We start from the raw sequence: 25,229 nt of genomic DNA on the forward strand, positions 1-25,229 counted from the left end.
AAAACAAGACACCTGATCCCCAATTGGTCAGGCCCTTATGCACCTTTGTAAGTCCCTAGTAAATGGTACCCGTTACCTAGGGCAAGGGTACTAAAAATGGGCCCTAAGAGCAGCAGCACAACTTGTGCCACTCTAAGGGACCCAGCATCAGCCTCATGCAGACTGCCATTGCAGGCGGATTGACAAGGTGTTCCCTACAAGTGAAAACACGACATTGCACACAGACTGTGTGCCATGTCCCCTAAACACTGCATGTAATATTTGCAAGTCACCCCTAGAGCAGGCTTTACAGCCCTAAGGCAGAGTGCATTATATTACATGTGTGGGTATATCTGCAAGAGCAGATCTGCCGCGACTATGCCTTTGTCGATTCTTAGACAGAGTAAGTGAACAGTGAAGCCATTTCAAAGTACATCTGCTGGACACTTGTCGATACTAGTTCCCCAACTACATAAGAGCTGCATTGAAAATAGGGAGCTTTAGTAACACACATCTCATATTAATAACCCCTCACTGATTCCAGTGACTGATTTACTAATATATGCATGCAGAGGGCACCTTAGAGATGCCCCCTGAAAACCTACTGACTGCTTGTGAGCTCACTGACCCTTTCTAACCAGTCTGCCACCAGCAGACAAGAATCTGACCTCCAAGTGAGAGAGCCTTTGCTCTCTGGAGGTCAGAAACAAAGTATGCTTGAGAAGGGGTGTTACACACCACTTCCCACAGGATGACTTGCATTCCAAGGCAGAAGCTTCAAAGAAGCCCACCGCCTTAGGTATGCAGAACTGGCTTTCCTCAGAGGGAGATGCTCCCGGACCCACCTGGCACCTGGACATGCAGGAAAATTAGCTATGCAGGAGGCTTGTTACATTTTCAGACTGGACACACCCCTAGGTTGACCAGCCTGAAGTAGACATGGTCTAGGACATTCCACCATCTTGCATGTGCTGGAATTTAGGACCGCTGGACAAGGTGATGTCAACTCCCCACAGGAAGTGGTCATCATAGGGGTGTAGTGATCCCAAGGGTAAGTAGCCCATTGGCTACTACCCTTCACATCCCTTAATGGCCCTTAAATTGAGTATTTAGGGGACCCCTTGGTACCAGATACTCAGATCTTCACTGGACACAAAGAAAGGAGTGGACAAGAAGCCTGCTGAATCAGAGAACCGCAGAGCATGATGGACTTGGCACCAACCCTGCCATCCTGCCTGCTGCAGATGACCCTTGAGGAGCAACTGACCTGTCCTGCCACTGCAACTTCCAAGAAACTTTGAGAGCTGCTAATGCTTCACAAATTGCCAAGAAGAACTACCTTGGAATTGCTCCCCTGCATTTGCAGGCACCCAATAAAGAACTGCGAGGACCAGGACCGCCGAAAACCCGATGCTGAACAGCACCACTGCACCCGAACCACCTAGCCCAAGCTGAAGTGGGCCAAACATGTCAGCATGGTCCCCAGGCCCGCCAGGGACGAAGCTCACCTGACCTCCCCTCGGAGGACTTCCCAACAGCATCTACAACCTGATACTGCAGAACCCCTTTCACTGCGACCGCCTCTGGTGACAGAGACCTGGTGGGCCACTGCACCTCTGCACCCGGACCAAGGAGAAGAGGGCCACTGGTGTCCCTACATCCCCCAGGCTAGTGAGACCCGAGCACACCTGTTGGTTCAGCCAGCCTTGTCCCCCAGTCCACGCCTGCAGCTTGTTTCTGTGGGCTGCCTCCACCGCAACCGCCTCTGGTGATGGTAAACTTGAAGGCCCACTTCATCTCTGCACCCGGACACCCATGATCAAGGAGAATAGGACCACTGGTGTCCCTACATCCCTGAACATTCCAGGACCTGAACGCCCTCAGTGGTTGACCTGGACTGGACTTTCTGTCCACCCTTGCAGCAACTTTGTGACCAGACCGATCCCCATAGACTTACACTGGGCACCCGACGCTGAACTGCACCACTGCACCCGGCCACCCCTGTGCTGCCTGAGGTGATCTGTTGGTGTGGCCTTGGACCTTGCCCATACTAACCCAAGTCCAAGAAACTGGTCCCGTAAGTAGCTGTACTATATCTGTATGCAGTGCTTCTTCTTTCTACATAGGATAACATTACAGCATCTGAAAAATGTATTGTCAACTTTTGAAAACTTTACAAAAATCTTAACTTGAAAAGTACTCACCGAACTATGATGATCTTGGTATCAAAGTTTATATAAAAGTATGTGTTATTTTTAAAAATTGGCGTTGGATTTCTTTATTGAGTGTGTTTCTCACTTACTGTATAAGTGTGTGCCTTACATGCTTAGCACTACCTCTAATATGCCTGTTAGCTCGACCACACTACCAAAAAAGTGAGCATTTGGGATGTCATTTGTGCCTCCGAGATACCTCTAGGGATTTCTTAAACTCTTTGCACAGTGTACCTGGTGCACTATATAAAGTGCCAGCTTCCTACTCATAGTTAGGTTTGTATCGGATGCGGAATACTCAAAAATTTAGATTTAGCCAGCGGGTGCACGTGTGTCCAAGCTGCTATTTTATTTACACTAAATACAAATGGACTGGAGGCCTCCTTAAGGAGACAGGGGTGAGGCACTACATGTCTAGGCAGTTAGCTTATTCCAGTTCTTTTATATGACAATAATGTGGTGCTTATGCCTTGCACTACCAGTGCATAATCACAATTAAACAACAAGCTTCTGAAAATGTTCCGACTTTTTCCTACCTCTATATGGTCTTTGATAATTATGGGGGCTGGTCATCTTTTGCAGTCTACAAGGCTTTAGTTGATTTAATATGGGGGGGCATTTTTTTTTTTAAACTTTTCTGCCAGTTGGACAGGAGCCAAAGTAATTTCCTTCTACATGTCGTAATACTGTCAAATTTCCAAATCCCAGCTACCAGTCTAGCAGCTGCGTTCTGGACCACTTACAATTTATGTATCAAATAGCCAGAGAGGCTAGCATACAGAGCATTGCAAAGTACAGCCTACTGATAACCAAAGCTTAAATTAGTTACTATCTGCAGTGTTGAGGGATAAATGGTAAAATCTTCATAATCATGAAGCAGCTATTTATAAATAGCCTTATGTGAGGATCAAATGACAATTTAATATCAAATATGACACCCAGGTTGCGAGCTGCAGTTGTCGGGGTTGAACAGGAGCCTAATGGCTGAGGCCACTGGGAAGAGGACCAACAAGGTTGGTTGCCAAAACACTAATACTTCAGTTTTGTCCACATTTAATATCAGAAAATTAGCACTCATTCAGATGGCTACCTCAACGAGACAATATTTGAACTGGTCTTGCTGGTAGTTGAGATTATCCTTCATGCGAATAATCATATGAGTGTCATCCGCATAGCCATAAAAGTGGAAGCCAAAAGCAGCAATCAGATCAGCCAATGATGTCATGAAAATGTTTAAGAGAATAGGGCTGAGGGACTCTGCAGACAAGGGCTTTAAAGTTAGATACAATGCCATTTTCCTCACTTTCAAAAAGGACAAACTACTGAAACACATTGCCATGAATACCGATTTGCCTTGAATTACCAGTCTCTCCAAAACAACCATATGAGAGACCATGTCAGAAGCTACCGACACATCAAGGAGGATGAGAGCAGCAGAGCTCCCATCATCCAAAATTATATGGATATCATTTGCAGCAGCAGTTAGCACTGGTTAAGTGCTAAATAAGGGTCTAAAACCCAGTTGGAATTTATTAAGAATGTTATTTGCTTTAATGAAAGAAGACAGCTGCATGTTTACCCAACCTTCCAGAATCTTAGTGCAAAAAAGAAAAAGGAAATGCAGCGGTAGTTAGCTAAGATGCTGGGATCCAGATTATGTTTTTTTTAGAAGTATTTTGACAGGAAAAGTGACAAGTCAAACTCGCATTGTAATTCTAAAGCCCTGTTGCTGGAACAGCTAATTCAGATTGCTATAAGTGAACATAGTAAGTGGACTAATCAGGGTTATAGCCTCCAATTGGCAGAATGATAATACATAAGTTACTTACCTTCGGTAACGCTCTTTCTAATAAAGACTCTAACTGCGGATTCCTTACCTTTTGAATATTCTCCAGACAGCAGATTGGAACCAGAAAATGTTCAGCAGTACCCTGTGTACCTGTAGATGGCGCTGTGTGGCTCCGTACTGATGCAGTTTATCTCTGGAAATGTTGTGCAGAGCCTAAATAGGTGCCACTCCTGTGCACCGATGTCAGTTGCTTTTGAAGCTGTCCCGCTCCCAGGCGCAGAACCCCAGCAGTGTATTGGCTTTGACCAGTGTCCAGATTCATTGGCTTGGGATTTTATTAATGGATAGGGTCCAATTCACAGGATGGAGAGGACGGAAGGGTCAGTGAGGAATCTGCAGTTAAATAGAGTCTCTATCTGAAAGAGCGTTACCAAAGGTAAGTAACTTGTTCTTCTGAACGGACGCTTAGAGACTTCTAAATGCAGATTTCTCACCTTTTGAATAGATACCAAAGCAGTACCTATTTGGAGGTGGGTCCAAGAATGGACCCACAAAAGAAAGTCCTTCAGAACCAAGTGGTCAAAATGCACCTCTTGACAAACCTGGTAATCCAGACAGTAGTGCTGTGTGAATGTATGGAGTGATGCCTGCATAGCTGCCTGGCAGATATCCAGGACAGGAACTCTGCATGCCAACAGAGTGGTAGCAGCTTTGGCCCCAGTGAAATGAGCTTGCAGTCCTTCCAGAGACTGCTTTTTGGCCAGTGCATTGCAGTTTTTAATGCAGAACATGATCCAGTGGGAGATGGTCTCTTTCTGCACAGTATTTCCCAATGAATCTCACAAAGAGCTGACCATCCAACTAGTGTTCTCTGGTACGATCGATCTAAAAGCTCAGTGCTATTTTGGAATTCAAGTAATGGAGTCTCTCCTCCACCTTAGGGAGGGAAGGAGATGCAAAGAACTCTGCTAAAGTGATATGTTGACCAACTTTCGGCAAGAAGGATTCTCGCAGCCACAGAACCAGTTTGTTTGGGAAGAAAGGGGGTATGGCGTGTTGACAGAGAACTTGAAGCTCGCTCACTCGCCACACTGATGTTATGCCCACATGGAGCATTGTCTTGTGAGTGAGAAGCTGCAAAGGACAGGTGTGAGGTGGCTCAAAGAGAGTGCACATCAAATATGAGGGGCCACATTAGGGTCCCACTTTGGCATGACAAAAGTAGAGGAAGGAAACAGATGCTCTGGGCCTTTCCGAAAAACGCGTCTCTACAGGTAATTTACCAGCCGATCCTCCTGGTGGAGGCAGACTGATCAGAGGCCATGTGCTCATGCCCAGGAGTTCTGGATAATGAACATCCCGTGCTCAGTCCAGGGCCACTATGATGACTTGGGCTGGGTGGGTCAAGATCCTCTTTAGAAGTCAGCAAAGAAGAGGTATCAGTGGGAAGGCATATAGTATTCCTGATAGGCGGATCACGTGAGAGACACTTTGGAAACTACAATGCGGAGAACTGCTGACACTGCTTGTCCTCAACAATGGCAAATAGATCAGACCAAGGTTCTCCCCATTTGCGGAGGAGACCTAGCCCACCTGTAGGCGCAACTGCCACTCATGATCAGCTAGGCGCCCGAGTTCACTTATCCAGACGTTCAAGGATCCTGCCAGGTGGATCACCAACAAGAAAGTTCCTTGAGGGTTCAGCCATTTCTACAGGCGGAGTGTTTCCTGCCACAAGGCAGTGGTGTTGTCCTTGAGCAGCTGTAGAAGCCACTCTAGGAAGGAAGGCTTTCAACACCAAGTGGACAGCTCTCAGCTCCAGAAGGTTGATGTAAGGAAATACCTCTTTATGTATCGTCAGTCCCAGATTTTGTGTCTGATGCTGCTGTTTTTTTTATTTTTTTTATCTGAGAGTGCAATGAGGCCTGCTAACCAGTCCTCATTGCCAATGCCCTGACCCTAAAGTGTTTGTTGAAGTGGCTGCACCCAAATGGAAATGGCTAATTTACCTGTAAGTTTCTACTTAATGGTAGCCTGGTACTCAGGACAAGTACGTTAGAGAGGTACCTCAGGGCTTGCAGCACTGCTGGTGCCACCCTGGAGATCCCCCAAGTAAAACAAGTCGCCCAGTCCGCCAGTGTAGATTTGTAGAGCAGTCATGCACTGCTAGCCCGGCTTTGCAGTTGAAAGCAATGGCAAGGCCACCACTTCCCCTGAACCGGTGTGTAAGTCATCCAAGACTTGGTACAGGGTTACACGCGGACCTCTCAGTTGTGCTAACTCTGGAATGGTATGACCAAAGTGTACAATCCAAGGTATCAAACAGCTTGTTACATTAAGCCTGACTTCTATCTCAAGTTGAAATTAATGTAACTTGCAGTAGGTAGCGTTAGCAGAGTTGCCACTTTGTGGTCTTTAAAACTCTTGTGCCTTCCTGAGCATACATGGGGCCTGACCCACGAGACATCCTTCTGCTCTCCTGGAGAGACCTGCCAACAACTTTCAGGAAGGAGAAGAATGAGGGTTTGCATGCTAGGGGGGTGTTACCTCCCTCCTGTAGGAAGTCACTTGGGTGTTAGCCCCTAAAGGCAGACTTTAAAGGTGAAGCCAGTTTGTAGGGCAGATGTGTAACACCAGAGGTGAAGGCTGCCCCATTTTTGAGGAAGACAGGCTGGCACTGGAGGCAGAGATGGGAAACCAGTTGCCAAACCAGTTTCCCCAGCAGCGTGAGCCCTGAGGTACCCATATCCTGGGGGTGGTCCAGAGAGGTCTGAACACGGACAGCGTGGTCTCCCCAATTTGGGAATGGGCAGAATGATGCATCCTAGGATAGCCAGATGCCACACTCCATTGGAAGTAGTCAGCAGGTGAGAGGGAACCTGATAGCCCATTGGCTACCAACTGCATCCTGCCTAAGGGCACTTTTCGAGCATCAAGGGGTCACCTCAGCACCCAGACCAAGAGCTCGACAGACTTGTAAGAAGGTCCGAATAAGGACTGCCCTGCTGCACTGAAGGACCACCAAAGAGAGGCTCCAACGACAAGAACTGCACCTGTTGGCTAACGAAAAGAGAGACTGTGCCTGGCATGTCCTGCTCAAGGAGGAGCAGTCTACAGAACCCACACAAGCCAAGAGAACTCCATGTGACAGCCGACTGTTCTCAGCACAAAGACACAACTGCAAAAGAAGCTTTTATGGGCAAGTTCGTAGCCCAAAGTCTTTAAGACGCTACCAACATCACCATTCAGCACTGAGGAACAAGACCTGACGCGGAGTCCAAGAGTGCTATCGGAGAGTTCCTGGGACACTCTGAAGGCGAGTTATCAACTAGGAAGGATTGGCCTGTGACCGCGACAACGAGCGACTGGTTGTTCAACGGCAACTGGACTTTGGCTAGACCGGGGAGGACTTCATGGGACATCGATCTTGCAACCAGGACCCCCTTGCCATCTTCGTGGACTGAGGAATCCATGCAGGAAAACTCAGTTGACCGCATCGCATCCACAGCATCCTTGGAGCATCAGCATCCTTTATCCTTTGCATCAGGACCACTCCACAGGAATCCACTACAACAGAGAAAGTGCTTAAAACTGCTGAAGGACTGCTTCTCCTGTGAACTTGTTGCAGTGGGCAGCTTTAACTACGCTGCCACCATCTCCAGAATTGCTCCGATGAAGAGGAGCGCCTGAGGAGTCAGGTCTGACTTTGGCACATTGATAGTGTGGTCTGATATCTGAAGGTGTGCTGCTACGACTGCCATCAGTTTCATGAACACCAGAGAGGTACTAATGAGACCAAAGGGGGGGCACAGTGAACTGAAAATGCTCCTGTCCCACCATGAACAGCAGGTAGCCCTAACATGGTACAAAGGACTCAGTCCTTATTTGATAACAGAAAGTAGCAGGAATAACAACCACGATCCACTTATGGCACAAGCACCCTTTCGACAGACCCTTTGGCCATAAGGGTTTAAACTTCTTGCCATTAGATGGATAGATGCTCCTCTGACAGTCATTCAGGGGATGGCAGAAGGTGAGGCAGAGAGGCTAGGAAGGTTAAGGCGTACCAACTCTGGACAATGTGCAGGACCCACCTGTCCACAGTTACGGCCTGCCAACCCAGTAAAATCGCTGGGTCCGGCCTCCAACCGGGTGGCTGTGCTCCACTAAGGGCACAAAAAAGTGGTTTGTCAGGTGGGTTCAAATGGGGAGTGGGCAGTAGACTGACTGGCACACTGTCCCTGACTGCAGGGTCGGTGAGTGGTCAGGGAGTGCGTTGTGACCCTGCTTGCTTTAAAGTGCTCCAGAGCGGAATCTGCTTTATCCTTAAAAAGGCGAGTCGTGTTAAAGGGCATATCCATAAGGGACAACTGGACATTCCTCGAAAAACCTGTCAACCACAGCCAGGCATGGTGACGAATAGCGACACTAGTGCAAATTGCTCGCTCAATGGAATCCATGGTATCCAGGCTACAACGAATTGTGAATCTGGCAGCATCACAGCCATACTGAATGGCTAGGGTTAAGACAGGGTGAAGGTCTTCCAGGATATCTGGGAGAATTGAGCAATTGAATCTCAGAGAGAGTGGGAAAAGGTGTTAGTGAGCGACTCATTAAAAGGAAGTAGGGGTGGGGCAGTGCTAGGAAGGCCAAGATGGCAGATGCTCTTTCTTGTGCTCCCATCCTGCTCTTTGTCTTTCAGTTAATCTACAGGGCTTGCATGTCAACCAGCCCCTGTTGAGCTGCCTTGGATATGCCGGGAGCCCCAGAACATACAGGAGGGCTGCAGCAGCCCGATGCAGTGGCAGCGTGGTGAGCAGCTCAACTGGTGGTCTTGGCTGCAGGGCCTGCTGTAATTGCGGGCCCATTGGAGTTTCTCTCCTGGCTGGGCTTGTGCAAAGTGTCCTTGAACTCCGCACCCAGGTGGGGACGGCGGGCCCCCTAGCTGGCCCTTGACCCCGCTCGGGGACCTACATCTGCTCCTGGGGAGGGGAAGTCGTGAGAGGCCCAGCGGGTTCCAGCATGCTGCTGCTGCCGGGCTGAGGTCATGTCTCCTGCCATTGGCCCCCAGAGGTGATCGGCCAGGCTGCATCTCCCGCTTCGGGCCCCAGAGTGTGCAGTGGGAGCCCCACCTTACATACTGCTGTGAGGGGGAACAGCCACAAGAACCGGTCCAGACAAAGAGGAGGCCGGACCTGTGGAGGAGGAGGCAGAATGCACAAAGGGTGCTGAGGGACCAACGGGACTCGTTGGACACCATGAGTAGCCTACAACATCCAGAGAGGTAGAGGGGAGCAGTAAGGGAGCAGTGGGGCCGGGGTGTGATTGTCTCTCACCCCTTCCGCCCTCACCCTTTCCACAGGTGCTCCCTCCCTGAGAGCTCTAGCTGCTCGTGCCACCCGCACTGTGGATATCGCAGGCAGACAGGCCAGATATTAAGTGAAGTGCACTCCACAGGAGCCCCTTAGGGCCGTTGGAACACTAGTGTGCCGCTGCATATATATACTGCAAGCCTGCTGCACGACTATGCTGCATCAAAGGCCCACTGCAAACTCGGCCCAGTCTAAATTTGAAATATTCACGACCCCCACAGGCACAAACAAGTGGGACCAGGGTGAGGAACCACAGCTGGCACAGGCACAAGGTGGTGGGTAGACCACTGTAACCCTTCAGGTGAGCCAGGACTCACACAATTGCATGTGGCCCTCTTGCACCATGATCCCAATAACACTAGTTACTGAACTGGAGGAAGCTGTTCATGACCTTAAAACCAAAATGCCCCGACTAAACTTGGCCTCCAAGAACCTCACTGCCAGGGCTAAGTGAAAACAGTGTGGAGGTTGCACGCTGTGGGGGTGACATATACTCTTCACAGGGTATAGAGTGAGCTCTCCACCAGTATGAACCTCCCCCAAAACATCTCAGGTCACACAGGATCCCAAGGGGACAGAATTATGTATGAGGATTGCTACCCCTCTGGAGCGACTGTCAAAACCTGGCTGGTACAATCTGGTGTACCCGTACCTAGCCAGGAGGGCCATGTCTTCAACTAAACTGCAGAACATCTCCACGCATTGAACGGTCCAGCAAGCCATTAACGTTCCATGTCATAGTCATGAAAGCCCTCATGGTGGGTTGTATGGAATTGTGCGTCGGGACTTTGGGTTGCCCCAAAGTATCATTGGCCTCCTGGCGCACTCTATAGTATGAGGCTGTAGCTATGATGGAGCCTTGGGAGATGTGGTGGTGTGGAACAAACCTGTCTGAAGTGGTGCTGCTCAAAAAGCTAATTACAATCAAAACTGCAGAAACAGAAGATCAAAACCCCTTTCCCCCCACAAGCTCCCCTCCCTATACTTCCCCAATTCAAGATTCTGTTGCCCAAATTCAAACTTCGACATAACAGTGAGCAGTAGCCGAGGCGCCCATCAAGACTCAGGCCCAGGGCCTCAGTCTCAAGTAGTCCTAAATGGATAAGGTGGTGCTGGTGCACACTAGTATAGCTAAGTTACTTAGAAGATCCCTGTCTGCTCCACGCCATAGTGTTAATTGGAAACACCACAGTCAAGGGTGTGGGCTTCACAACTGCATCCTCCTGTGTTGGGTGAGATGACAAGGTACCCTCCTTCTCAGAATCTGAGGTGGCTGAGACATCCCTGTGATCGCGAGAGCCCCTTCAGGACTGTTTCCTGTGCCATGGGGCGATGCTTTCAAACACAACCTCACCATTGTGTCTGAAAGTCGAACGATTTGGCCAGAGTGGTGGTTGGTTTGGACACGGGGGGACTGTTCAGTCAACCAATTCCAGACCTCATCCAGTGTATCAAAGCAGTGGGATTTCCATCCAGCTCCATGGCTTTCAATTTTTGTTTCATCTGATCGTATGATTTGCATTGGGTTTGAACCTGCCTGGTGTAGTCCAGTGAAACAAGTATGTTGCCTCAATGCTCATTTCCTCACTAACAGATAACTCACACAGGCCCTGGAAACAGGCATAGCAGCTTTCCTTAACACCAACCGAGGGACTGTGGGCTCTCCAGGAATAATGGGAAGCTTGTAAGGCCACTACACAGGGGGAACGCTTGTTCTCATATCAGGGGCCAGGCCTGAGAGGCACTGTCCTGCACAGCGCAGCTGGAAATCTCAATTTCTAAACCCAAAACCTAAATGGGGCAATCTGCCGTAGTTACTGAGCCAACATCTGACCATGGAGAGGTCGATCTCAGCCACCTTGGTATGGATGAAGCTCGTAGGTGCTGGGAGGCCTCTGCCGCAAGGGTATGGGAGAGGGGGAACAAATCGAACAAGCTATTACACTGGTTTGACTAGTAAGGAGCTGGTTTCAAAGGTAGTGCCCTACAACTCCAACCCAGACAGCAAGAGGCCTGAGACTGGTCCAGCCATAGCAGCTGCCCTTGCAGGCTACTATGAATCCTTCTAATCAGTGAGGCCTTGTTTCCCCAGGAAACACATAACCCACTTACTGCGGATTTTGCCTTGTCCAGGCCAAACCCCACTGAGAGAGAGTCTCTGGAAAGGGCCCTGACGGAAGGGGAGTTCGGTGAAGCCCTTGCAGATCTCAACTCTGGAAATCCCCTGGCCCAGATGGGTTTCCAACTGTAGGCTGCGGATACATATCTTAAAACCCATTCTACAGATGCTCCTGGAGGCAGTTGACTGAGGTCACCACCCAAAATAGACAGGGACACTTAAACCACACAAGACCTCGGATCAGTATGAATCTTATAAGCCCATCTCACTTATTAATACTCATTCTAAGATTTTGCCAAACTGCTAGCGAGACACCCGCCAGCCCATTACAGACTGGTTCAACTGGATCAATGAGGGCTTGTTCCCTGACGTACCACCAGATACTGTATCCAATGGGTGGCCTCTTGCTCTAGCTAGATTCAGGTACTTAAAGTGTGCCACAGCGTTGATGCTCCTCGATTTTTAGAAGACCTTTGACTCCTTGGATTGGGCCTTTCTCCAGGAAGTGCTGATTAAAATGGGCCTAGGCCGTATATTTTTATCTGGTGTCTGGACACTGTACACCCAGTCCCAAGTGCATGTGAGGATAAACAGAGTGGTCTCCCCTAGATTTCTCATTCATCAGGGGACCAGACAGGGCCCTGGCCATAGATGGATATACTGCGACAACCAGGTGAGCGACTTTGATTAGGAGATATCTTGTGAAGACAGAATTGCCCTCTACACAGATGACATCCTTTTGTTCATGGTAAAACCGGCAGAGACCAGCCCCCGCCTCATGTTTATTCTAGATGCGTACGGGGGAGCATTAAGACTGCGGGTGAACTGGCTTAAGTCACTACTGGTCCCCCTTTGGGGTAACAGAATGAGACCTTGGACCCTGCCCTTCCAATATCTGGAAATCCATATGACATGAGAGCCGGACCTCGTATCGAGTCTTAACCTCCACCACCTCACTCAAAGGATCCAAGCGAATCTGGACAGATAGATTACACTCTCGCTCAATGAACTGGAGCGGTTGGCCCTGTATAAAATGATGGTCCTACAGTGGCTCCTTTCTGTACTTCAGAATTTCCACTTCTCTATTCCTAATCACTGGTTCTCTACTATAACCTCCCAGGCGCCCAGATTTCTTTAGGCCGACAGGCTTGCCTTTGATAAATGTATCTGTCTGACCTTCGACTGGGGTCGGCCATGGCCGACATCACTCTGTTCTACTGGGCTATGCGTACTATTGTGATGAATGACTGGATATTTGGGAGCTGGGCGGACCCATCATGTTGGATGGAGGTGTCATTCCTAGGCTTCAACAATTTTATGGGTATGTTGTATGGCATGCCAGTTCCCCAATTCCTCTGAGAAATTACCAGAGTGATCTGGGCATGGAGAGCTGCCTTGAGTTGAACAGGATGGGACAGGCAGGTGACATTAGAGACCTCTTTATGGGTGGGCAGATGGCTGACACAGACAGTGGGCCTTGAGGGATTTCCAAGATTGGGACAGTATGGGTATATCAGGCCTGGGAGACATTTGGAAGAGTGACCACATTAAATCCTTCCAGGTTCTTAATTCAGAGCTCTCGCTTCACAAATCACAGTTTTTCAGTTATCTCTAATTCAAACACACTCTCTCTGCCTACAGAGAGGCACAGGCCGGACCTCTGGAATTTAACCCTCTGGAAGAACAGACTGCTAATGGGCCCAATGATCAGGGTAGACATCTCCCATATTTACAGAACCTTGGTTAATCACTCCCCTTATACCCAGGAGACCCTAAGGGCACAGTTGGAGGGATGGTTGGGTCCGCTGAAAGAAACTGATTGGAGGGAGGAATGCATGGCACTAAGCACCCTAGTAATTGCAGCCTAGCTGTGCACTGTCCAACTGAAATACCTGCATTGTACCTACTACACCACATCGTTTATGGAAAGCCAATACATTTCCAGACCCTAACTGCACCAGATATCATGGAAGGAGGGGGACTTCTACCATATGGATTGGAAGGGCACTATTATCCAGTCATGCTGGCTGCGCATATTCAAGACCCTGTCAAGGGTTCTGGGCCATCCACTGAGGCATCACCTAGAATTGCGCTCCTTGGAATAGTGCATGAGTTGGGAGGCACAAAGTGGGGACAAGCCCTGTTGGATCTGGGTACACTGATGTGTAAAAGGGTATTGCTAAACAGTGGAAGTCAACAGGCGCTCCATCCCATGGGGAATGAAGGGTGAGCATGGAATGCTCTGCTTTATTGGAGGGAACAATTTATCTAGCCGGTGTATGCCCTTAGAAGCATCAGAAAATATGGGAGAGGTGGTGGGCATACTATAGACTGTACACTGCAGACTTGTGAACCGGTAGGGGGTGGGGAGGGCGGGGGGAGGTTTAAAGGTGGGTACCAAAGCTGAAAATCTTATAACTATTGTGTGGGCCCATTATATGCATGCTTGCTCTTTTTTGTTTATATTCAAATGAATGAGGTGTTGTTAACAAAAATAAAAGGAAGCAGGGCCTGAGTAGTGGTATGCCCCTACTGAAGTACTTTGGTCAGACACTGGTTTTGACCTCTAAAGTGGGGAGTTGGAGGTCGAGAACTTCGGCCGCCCTCTGCATGACCACCACAAAAGAAACACTTTCTTCAGTGGCAGACCCAGTGGTGAGACAAGGCCAGAATCAGGAGAGGTGTCAAGACCACTGGTATCTCGGAGTTCATACCAGTTTTCTTCATGATAGGGTTGGCCAACATAATCTCCTCCATCACAGTCATTATTGGAATCCATCCAAAACAACGAATGTGGCATAAAAAAAATCTGCCTTGAGGAGGTAGGCTAAGTAGGAGAAATGGAGAGGGTGAAGTCAGTATCGAAGCTCCAGGAACCGGTGTGAATCGTGGAAGTAGAGACAGAGTTGGTGTGGAAGCCATGAGAGGCCTACTGGCAGGTTTGAAGGGTCCAACTGATGCAGAGGGCAAACTCACCTTCAGTGTCCAAGATGGAGCACCTCTCGGCTCCTTTGGAGCCACAGGCATGCCAGAGGGAGCCAGAAGGAATGTGTATAGTTGGAGCATTGCTTTGCAGAACTCTTCGATCTACCTTGGTGTCACAAACAGCTACCAGAACTCAAGATGTGCTAGGACAAGTTGCGGACTGACTTTGGGAGCAAGAATAAGGCGCATGGTAGCTCCCTCGCACCTTCTCAGGAGTACAAGCGTGGCTGGAAGAAGCAGAGTCCTGAATGGATTTTTTATTTTCCTTACCCAAAAGTATGTAGCGCAAAATGATTGGCTTCTGGATCAACTCCTGTGGCTTCTCGCCCGGGACAGAGATCAACCTTCAGATTTGGACCGGTTTTGACATGGAGCCTTGAGGTACTTGGCGATGTAGTTTTGCCTTGCAGTCCTGTATGATCTTCAGGTTGCACAACACATAGTCGCTGCTGAAAAGTTTCCGGCTACTGTCTGATGCCTGGAGAATATTTAAAAGGTGAGAAATCTGTGGTTAGAAGTCTCTGTCAGAAAGTACATATAAGACTCGGGTCAAAGAATTTTCATCAGTGAAAATGTCTAAGCATAATGGTTTAAATAAATCAAAGCAATGATTTCCCAATGAATGCAAACTCCCACAAAAATTATAAAAAAGGGAGCAAGGTTGTAAAAAGTACTCTAATAAGAGCACCAAATCAAAGTTTGCAGAAACAAAGAAAATGCACAAAAATGTCATTTTGAAGGCCAAAGGGGAATGCTTTGCTGGACACAAAGAATCAATCAGCTCCACAAAAGCTTGTTTTAAAACTGTAAACCCTTAAGGGCCAACGTCCTATCTTCCTAAGTGCTGACCATTTTATTCATATGTGCGGCAGTTAGTGCTCAAGCCTTAATACTTTTCATTACTACAAGACACCCAAGGCCAGAAGGGAGTCCTTTTTTACACACATCTTGGGGATCCTGAATGTACCTAAGATTTGTGGACTCTTCTGGAGAGAACTGGGAAAAAAACCGAAATGTAGCAACATTTTGGAGTTTTTGGATAAAAATAGGAACAAATGCTGTGCAAGTCTGTATTTCTTTCTAAACCTAGCATTAACAAATGTTTTGCTGTGCTAAGAGCTTTCAGGAACAAGCAGAGCTGTAAAAACATTCTTTCACCTCAGTCCTCGCAATTTTGTAAGTAGTAGTCAGTATTCCCTATTTTGTGCAATTTCTACCTACTTGCGGTTTGTGGGGGAAAGAGATGTGAAAGTAATGGGCGAATCAGGAACTTGTACGTTTCTAGAAAAAAATACTAACTTCAGAATTCAGCAAGGGATCACTGGTGTTGATCGTGCATGGTTTTCCCAAATAAACTAAGGCCCTAATTATGAACACAGCCAGCGTCCCCGGATCTCCGCTGGCCATATAAGGAACATTCCTGTGGGCCGGCGGGCAGAAACATTGTTTCCGCCCACCGGCCCACAGAAATGCCTGGTCGGGACATTGACGGCAGCTCCACATGGAGCTGCAGCCAATGCCTCTGTGCGGCGGGTGCAGCTGCACCCGTCGCGCAGATCACTGCCCGAAATTCGGGCAGTGACCTGGGCGATGGGGCACTGCACCGGGGCCCCTGCACTGTCCATACCAAGTGGATGGGAGGGAAGGGGCCCCCAGGGGTGTCCTGGTGCACCCCTTCCGCCAGCCTTTCCCTAGCGGGGAAACCCACCAGGGAAAGGTTGGTGGCTGCAGAATCATTATCCGAGGGGCAGCACCGCTGCCCAGTTGGATAATGTTTCTGACTTCTGCCAGGCTGCCTGACGGAGGCAGCCTGGCAGTGAGTGAGGGCTGCTGATGGAAGCCCTCATGGGGTTCTTTATGTGGCAGTGTGGCCCGCTATGCCAGCTGGCGGTTTTACCCGCCACCGCTGGCATGGCGGGCCACACCGCCAACTTCGTAATGACCACCTAATTGTTGAAATCAAAAGCAAAGTAGAAAAAACAGAAACAGAAAACAATGTTTTTTCCTGTATTTTTTTAGCCAGGTGATCAGTCTTCAAAAGTCACATAATGTAACGTCTACCTGACTCATACATAGTGTTCATTGGTTGTCCAAAAATAAGCACTACCCAAAGCCAACAACCAAGCTGCAGCTTGTAATGATTTGTCATTGTGTACCACAATGGATTTGTGAGGTATAATATTATGAAAGAAAAATGGATGTGAAGGAAAGCTATGCCCAATAATCTGTTTAGGAACAGTGGTTATTCAAATGACAATTTATTTAGGGTTACTCATAATATCGTGACTCAGAGGGAGTTTTGCAAAATGTGTCTTATTGCACTGTGAAGTACATTTGGAAGCCAAACATGGAGAAAATTTATATAGATAACAACAAATGCTCTACTATGCTGAGTTCCCACACTTGTCTCGATAAAAGTGCTAATCCACTTGTGTGGTTGGGCATATGACTGGCAAAAAATAAAAGCTTCAAAATTCAATGTGGCGACATCTTTGTCCTTTGAATTTTAGTCTTTCTAGGCGTTTGCGTTGCTGCGGTATTTGGGTCCAAGGTCAGCCAGCACCCAGAGAAATCTTCCAACCTCCAATATTTTTGAAAAATGAAAAACCCAGGAGAGTCAACAGTGGTGTGGCTTGTGTGGATCCCACTACGTTTTCTTACGCAGAATGGCAAGTGTAAGGAAATGCCTCCGTGGCATGGTTACCCACTGACTTTTTGCCTTTGCTGATGCCAAGTTATGATTTGAAAGTGTGCTGAGGCCTGCTAACCAGGCCCCAGCACCAGTGTTCCTTCCCTAAACTGTACCTTTGTCTCCACAATTGGCACAACCCTGGCACCCAGGTAAGTCCCTTGTAACTGGTACCCATGGTACCAAGGGCCCTGATGCCAGGGAAGGTCTTTAAGGGCTGCAGCATGTCTTATGCCACCCTAGGGACCCCTCACTCAGCAGACACACTGCTTGCCAGCTTGTGTGTGCTGGTGGGGAGAAAATGACTAAGTCGACATGGCACTCCCCTCAGAGTGCCATGCCACCTCACACTGCCTGTGGCATAGGCAAGTCACCCCTCTAGCAGGCCTTACTCCCCTAAGGCAGGGTGCACTATAGCACAGGTGAGGGCATAGGTGCATGAGCACTATGCCCATACAGTGTCTAAGTAAAACCTTAGACATTGTAAGTGCAGGGTAGCCATAAGAGTATATGGTCTGGGAGTCTGTCAAACACAAACTCCACAGCACCATAATGGCTACACTGAAAACTGTGAAGTTTGGTATCAAACTTCTCAGCACAATAAATGCACACTGATGCCAGTGTGCATTTTATTGTAAAAATACACCCAGAGGGCATCTTAGAGATGCCCCCTGAAAACATACCCGACTTCCAGTGTGGGCTGACTAGTTTTTGCCAGCCTGCCACACACCGGACATGTTGCTGGCCACATGGGGAGAGTGCCTTTGTCACTCTGTGGCCAGGAACAAAGCCTGTACTGGGTGGAGGTGCTTCTCACCTCCCCCTGCAGGAACTGTAACACCTGGCGGTGAGCCTCAAAGGCTCATCCCCTTTGTTACTGAGCCACAGGGCATCCCAGCTAGTGGAGATGCCCGCCCCTCCGGCTACTGCCACCACTTTTGGCGGCAAGGCTGGAGGAGATAATGAGAAAAACAAGAAGGAGTCACTCTCCAGTCAGGACATCCCCTAAGGTGTGACTCTGACTTTTAGAAATCCTCCATCTTGCAGGTGGAGGATTCCCCCAATAGGATTAGGAATGTACCTCCCTCCCCACAGGGAGGAGGCACAAAGAGGGTGTAGCCACCCTCAGGGCTATCCTCACAGACATAAACATACCCCTAAATTGAGTATTTAGGGGCTCCCAGAACCGAGGAAGATAGATTCCTGCAACCTGAAGACGAAGAAGGCCTGCTGACCTGAAGCCCTGCAGAGAAGACCGAGACAACAACTGCTTTGGCCCCAGCCCTACCGGCCTGTCTTCCCACTTCAAGAAAAACTGCAACAACGACGCATCCCCCAGGGTCCAGCGACCTCTGAAGCCTCAGAGGACTACCCTGCATCTAAAAGGACTAAGAAGCTCCCGAGAAGAGCGGCCCTTTTCAACAAACCTTCAACTTTGCAACAAAGAAGCAACTTTTAAAGACCACACGTTTCCCGCCGAAAGCGTGAGACTTTCCACTCTGCACCCAACACCCCCGGCTCGACCTGCAGAAAACCAACACTACAGGGAGGACTCCCCGGCGACTGCGAGCCCGTGAGTAGACAGAGTTGACCCCCCCCTGAATCCCCCAGCGACACCTGCAGAGGAAATCCAGAGGCTCCCCCTGACCCCAACTGCCTGCTTCCAGGAACCCGACGCCTGGAAACCACTCTGCACCCGCACCCCCAGGACCTGAAGGAACCGAACTCCAGTGCAGGAGTGACCCCCAGGCGACCCTCTGCCCAGCCCAGGTGGTGGCTACCCCGAGGAGCCTCCCCTGTGCCTGCCTGCATCGTTGAAGAGACCCCCGGGTCTCCCCATTGATTCCTATTGAAAATCCGACGCCTGTTTGCTCTCTGCACCCGGCCGCCCCTGTGCTGCCGGGTGCAGGTGGTATTCACGTATACCGTTTTGTGGGAATATAGGTTGGTAAGGCTATAGCCACTGGCTGAAAATACTTGAGATTTGTGTCATAAAAATATGGGGGGAAAAACGACTGTTTTTGACCCAGAATTTGATTTTCACAGAACATTCGGGGGGGGCAGAAAACATGCAGGATTCACACAAGCTACACCACAGTGGATTCTCCTGTGTCTCCATCTTTCAGAAATGCCCAGGTTTGTTTAGTTACTTGGGTGCCGGATGACCGAAGACCAAAAGGTTGCAGCCGTTATTTATGGAAATCGAGATGAAACTGTATATTTTAGGCATGTATTTTGTGTCTGGAGAGTATTCTGGGTAAGAAAATGTGCTAGGACCCATGCACGCCACATCTCTCTGGACTCCCATGGGTCTCCACATTTCAGAAATGTCCAGGGTTGGTATGGTTTCCAGGGTGCTGGCTACCCAGGGACTGAATACTACAGCCACCCCCATGATCAGTGAATAGACGATGGGATTTGTTACAGCGTAATTTTGACATATGGGATGTTAGAAGGGTAAACCTCCATGCTGCCTCCCCCTGGGGGCAGAAATACTTGCCCATGGTATGTCTGATGCCAAGATGGTCCATTCTCTTACTTTTCTCACTTTTTTCCCAGTTCTCTGGTGGGTTGATATTAGTGGTTAATGCCTGCCCTCTGAGAGGGAAGAAAAACTATCTAACTTTACATTTGATGAAACAGAAACTATGGAATGGCAGGTAAAATTCGTTATTCAGTCTTTCACTTATCATTTCATGTGTCTATGTAAATACTGAGTTCTGTTACTTTAAGAAAACGATACATACATAGCCAGAATTATGCCTGGAGCAAAATAGGACTGGGAGATACCTTTATTTGTAGGAACTTTGAAACTGAATCTAAACAAACTGCAGGTACTCCAGAATTCTGCAACAATGGTGATTTTCAATATGCCAAGAAGGCACATATCGGCCAATATCTATGGGAGATGCACTGATTGGCAGTAGTGGCACAAATTCAATTTAAAACTCTCATGCTAACAATACATCCTTATTCAGCAATGCACTGGAATACCTGATGCAATGTTTCTCTCTCTATTGCCCAATAACAACATCAATGTCAGCTAAGAAATTCCTATTGATTCCACAAAGCTTAATGAAAGAGGTTAGCAGTAAATTTGTTTCTGGTCAATGCATATGCGCTCTGAATTCTCTTCTCAGATCAATGGCTGTTGAATCAACTTCTTCCTTTTTGAAAGGCCCTAAAGCCTAATGTATTTTGGTACATTTTTGCCTTCCAATGCTTAGCTACCTTTTCTGGGCATTAGGGTTTTGTAACACTCTATGATGATGAAGATATACCCTGGTGATTGAAAGAATATGGTCTACAAAATAATCATAGAATCAGAAATATTTGATATGAAGTTTGCATGCTGTGTAGAGAAAGACCAATGGAACTGTAAATCAGTCTGGCAAAGAGTATATTGAGTTTTTCCTTTTTTTCCGGTTACATGGCTCTACTTTATTGCAGACTATTGACTGTGCCAATTATTTCTTCCAGCATAGGTAAATCACACCTAAAATAGCTTTGTTACTTCACATTTGTAAGCGTTAACCCATGTACATGCTATCATGAATAAAATGACAAGATGGCTAGTGAGTTAAGCACTTGCCGTTAACATCTAAGTATGATCTGAAGACCTATTCATTCACAAATAGTAGTCACTGATATTTATGATAGAGTATTTTTACAATTAAATTCTCTTACAATTTCAAATATTTGTAACTGTAAGTAATCCACAACACACTGAAGAAGCACAAGTGTAGATCCTTGGATAATTTCAAATCTGTTTCAAGATCCTTTTAGAGGATGTCTCATACCATAGAAAATCAACATAAGAATCAGTTAGAGATAAAGCTGGGGTTCTGTTTAAGAGAGATGATCAAGACAAATGAGCCAATGACTACTAGAAGACACTTGCTTTACTACAATGATAAGGATTCAGATAAGGATTCAGATTAACAAATGGAAAGGCAAAAAGACGGAGACCAATATTGACAATTGCTGAGTGTCACTGTCCTTCGACTTCTGTAAAGTCTTCATGCTCCAAAGACTGCCTAAGGAGCCAACACATTCCCCTTACAAAAACAAGCATTGGCAAAGCCAATAGGTCCTCCAAAGACTGCCTAAGGAGCCAACACATTCCCCTTACAAAAACAAGCATTGGCAAAGCCAATAGGTATCGCCTATACAAGTTATTGGCTTAGCAATGTGTTTTTGCTACATTGTACACCAGTGTGGCTCTTGTTCAGCATGGCTAAAAGTTAGTGGCGTGGAAAGTCTGAGTGACGTTGGGGAGTAGTGTTGTATAGTGCATTTGTTGGAGTACAGTGTTGTAGAGTGGAGTAGGGGGAGTAGAGTGTTGTAGAGTAGAGCTCAGTGGTTTACTGGCAGAGAATGCTGTGAAGTGTCATACAGTGGAGTGATGTAGAGTGGATTTCTTGGTGTACAGTGTCGTGGAGTAGGGGGAGTAGAGTGTTGCATAGTTCAGCAGAGGGAAGTAGAGTTCAGCTGTTCACTGGCAGAGTGTGTTGTGGAGTGGTGTAGAGTGGAGTGGGGTGGATTCGGGTGGAGTGGATTGAGGTAGTGGGCTGGATTGGATTGGAGTATACACACTCGACCACTCGCAATTGGCAAGTCTTATTTGATCAGGTCAAGCTATTTTTAATACTTACTCATACTTACTCCCTTCTGGCAAGTTGACACTGAACAGGTCTGTTCAGTTGAAAAGTGGAGGGGCAATTCGTATGTCACATTTGCTCTGTGTTCACAGAAAGAGGTCAAAGGTCAGTTTTTCTTACAATTAATTTTCCTTCTGACTGCAGAGTTCCAGGACTGTTTAAGGTTAACTGTGTGACCTGCTGCTAAGAATGTAAAATAAAAGGATATATGGTGTTTGGGTTTTCATAACACACACCATGTAAATGACTAAGTGAACTGTACAAACATTTCAAAATATATTTCAGTAGCTGTGCAAGCCCTTTTTTGTATTTCTGTGTGATGAAAAAATATTTTTATAGGATGAAAACAAATCAGAATAGTTTACATGTTGATGTGCAAAGGATATGTTTTCTGAAACCCAGTTTTCACAGATTGTTAATACACTATATTGTTTTATCAGCAAGGCTGCAAGTTAGTGGAGAGGTTTTTGGACATTTCTTGGAAAGTTACTGTGTGTAGATGACAATATGTTACCACATCAAGGTTTAGTAAAATATTTATTAAAATTGAGTGTTCAAAAAAAATGAGAAACACTCCTGCCCTGATGGCAATGTTGTTAGTAAACTAAAATAAGTCCTAGGTTATATGGTCCAGACCTCATGGGTATGTGGGCTAGATTCTTGTGATGCATGCAGAAAACTTTAGTCTACTTAATCAAACAAAATAGTTTTTTTTGTACTGCAGATATGCTGAGCTCACATATTTGAAGGTGCAATCATATGTGAGAATTAAGAAAAAGGCGACCCTATAAACTATTTGCCTAGGATCACACAATTTGAGACCCGTTTACGGGTCAAGTACATTACAGTTAGGTTGAGTAGATTATTTAAGTTACTCGACCTGCAGGTCTAGTAAAATTTTTATGATTTTTCGAGCCCTGGTAGAGAGGGGTGGATTGGATTGGGGTAGAATGGATTGGATTGGATGAACTAGGGTGGATTATAGTGGGGTGGATTGAAATGTGGTGAGGTGGATTGAATTAAGGTAGATTGGAGTGGGGTGGGTTAGATTAGATTGAGTGGATGGATTGAACTGCAGATACAGAACTAGGGTAGTGTGGATTGAATTGGGGTAGCTGGATTGGATTGGAATGGGATGGAGTGGATTGGAGTGGGGTGGAATGGATTTCAGTGGTGTGGATTGTGTTGTAGTAGGGTTGATTGGACTGGAGTGGGGTAGACTGGACTGGAGTGAGGCTGACTGAACTAGGGTGGGGTGAATTGGGATAGAGTGGAGTGGGGTGAAATGGATTGAGGTAGATCAGAGTGGAGTGGGTTAAATCAGAATGGGGTGGGATGGATTGAAGTGGGGTGGATTGGAAAGTGGAGGACTGGAGTGGGGTAGACTCAAATGGGGTGGGGTCGATTGGCCTGGAGTGGAGAGGGGTGGATTGGATTGGGGAAGGTAGGGCTGGGGTGGATTGGATTGAAGTGGGGTGGGGTGGGTTGGATTGGAGTGGATTTGATTGGAGTAGAGTGGGGTGTAGTGGGTGGAATGGATTGGGTAGATTGTAGTGGGGCGGACTGAATTTGGGTGGAGTGGAATGGAGCGGATTGGATTAAGGAAGTTTGGCATGGGGTTGATTGGATTGTAGTGGGGTGGATTAAAGTGGACTGGATTGGACTAGGTTGGGGTTAATTAAGGTGAATTAGATTGGAGTGGGGTGGGTGAATTGGAGTGGGTGGATTGGGTTGCGGTGGATTGGAGTGGGGTGGTGCATTGGACTGGAATGGGTGGAATGGATTTGAGTGGGTTGGACTGGAGTGGGGTTGGTTGGATTGGAAAGGGGTGGGTTGGATTGGAATTGAATAGAATAGGGTGGACTGGAGTGGGGTAGGCTGGATTGGGGTGGACTAGATTGGAGTGGGGTGGACTGATGTCGATTGGAGTGGGGTGAACTGGGATGTAGAGGGGTGGATTGGATTGAGGCGAGGTGGATAGGATTTTAGTTGGGGAGATTGAAGTGGGAGGATTGGAGTGGGTTAGCTTGTTTTGGACTGGAGTGGGGCAAATTGTTTTGGATTGCAGTGGGGCAGATTGGAGTGGAGCAAATTGTTTTGGACTAAAGCGGGGCAGACTGGTTTGGATTGCAGTGGGACAGATTGTTTTGGTTTGGAATGGTGCAGATTGGGGTGGAGCAGACGGGAGTGGTGCAGATTGTTTGGACTGGAGTGCAGCAGATTTGTTTGGAGTAGAGTGGAGCAGATTTGTTTGGAGTAGAGTGGGGTAGATATTTTTTGGATTGGAGTGGGGCAGATTGGTTTGGAGTGGGGAAGATTGAATTTGATTGGTGTGGGGTGGATTGGAGTGCTACAGATTGTTTTGGACTGGAGTGGTGTAGATTGTTATTAACTGAAGTGGGGCAGATTGTTTTGGGATGGAGCAGGCCGATTGTTTTGGACTAGAGTGGGGCAGATTGCTTTGGACTGGAGTGGAGCAGATTGCTTTGGACTGGAGTGGGACAGATTGGAGTGGGGCAGAATGTTTTAGATTAGAGTGAGGCAGATTGTTTTGGATTAGAGTGGGGCAGATTTGGACTGGGGCAGATTGTTTTGGATTAGACTGGGGCAGATTGTTTTTACTGAAGTGGGGCAGATAGGAGTGAGGCAGACTGTTTTGGATTGGAGTGGGGTAGAGGGTTTTTGGATTGAGTGGGGCAGATTGTTTTGGATTGGTGTGGGGCAGATTGGAGTGTAGCAAATTGTTTTGGACTGGAGTGGTGCAGATTGTTTTGGATTGGTTTTGGACTTGAGTGGGGCAGATTGGAGTGGCGCAGATTGTTTTGGATTGGAATGGGGGCATATTGTTTTGGTTTGGAGTGGAACAGATAGGAGTGGGGCAGACTGTTTTGGGTTGGAGTGGGGCAAATTGTTTTGGATTGCTCTGGGGCAGATTGTTTTTGGATTGCAGTGGGACAGATTTTTTAGGATTGCAGGGGGGCAGATTGGAGTGAGGCAGATTGTTTTGGATTGGAGTTGGGCAGAGTTTTTTAAAATTGGGGTGGGGCAGATTTTGTGGATTACGTGGGGCAGATTGGAGTGGGGTCAAATGTTTTTGATTGCAGTGGGGCAGACTGTTTTAGTTTGGAGTGGTGCAGATTGTTTTGGTTTGGACTGGGGCAAATTGTTTTGGAGTGGAGCAGACTGTTTTAGTTTGGCCTGGGGTGGTGCAGGTTGGAGTTGGGCAGACTGGAGTGGGGCGGATTGTTTTGGGGCAAATTTGGATTAAAGTGGAGCAGATTGTTATTTATTGGCATGAGGCAGATTGTTTTGGATTGAAAGTGAGCACATTGTTTTGGATTGGAGTGAGCACATTGTTTTGGATTGGAGGGGGCAGATAGTTCTCGATTAGAGTGGGGCAGATTGTTTTGGATTGGAGTGGG

General features: G+C 47.5%; 1 protein-coding gene across 2 annotated transcripts in view; it reads right to left on the minus strand.

The window, feature by feature from the left end:
* The window catches only part of ZNF143 (zinc finger protein 143), a 345,755-nt gene that overhangs the window by 279,566 nt on the left and 40,960 nt on the right, over positions 1–25,229 (minus strand). The window contains exon 2 of one of the 2 annotated variants that reach the window (XM_069223629.1): positions 14,728–14,935. The exons of the other annotated variant lie outside the window; for it this stretch is intronic. The gene's annotated coding sequence lies outside the window, so the exon portion shown is untranslated. The remainder of the gene's footprint in view (positions 1–14,727; positions 14,936–25,229) is intronic. 2 annotated transcript variants of the gene reach the window in all.

Source organism: Pleurodeles waltl, chromosome 3_1, assembly GCF_031143425.1.
Source record: "Pleurodeles waltl isolate 20211129_DDA chromosome 3_1, aPleWal1.hap1.20221129, whole genome shotgun sequence".
In the NCBI taxonomy this organism is placed as follows: Eukaryota; Metazoa; Chordata; class Amphibia; order Caudata; family Salamandridae; genus Pleurodeles; species Pleurodeles waltl.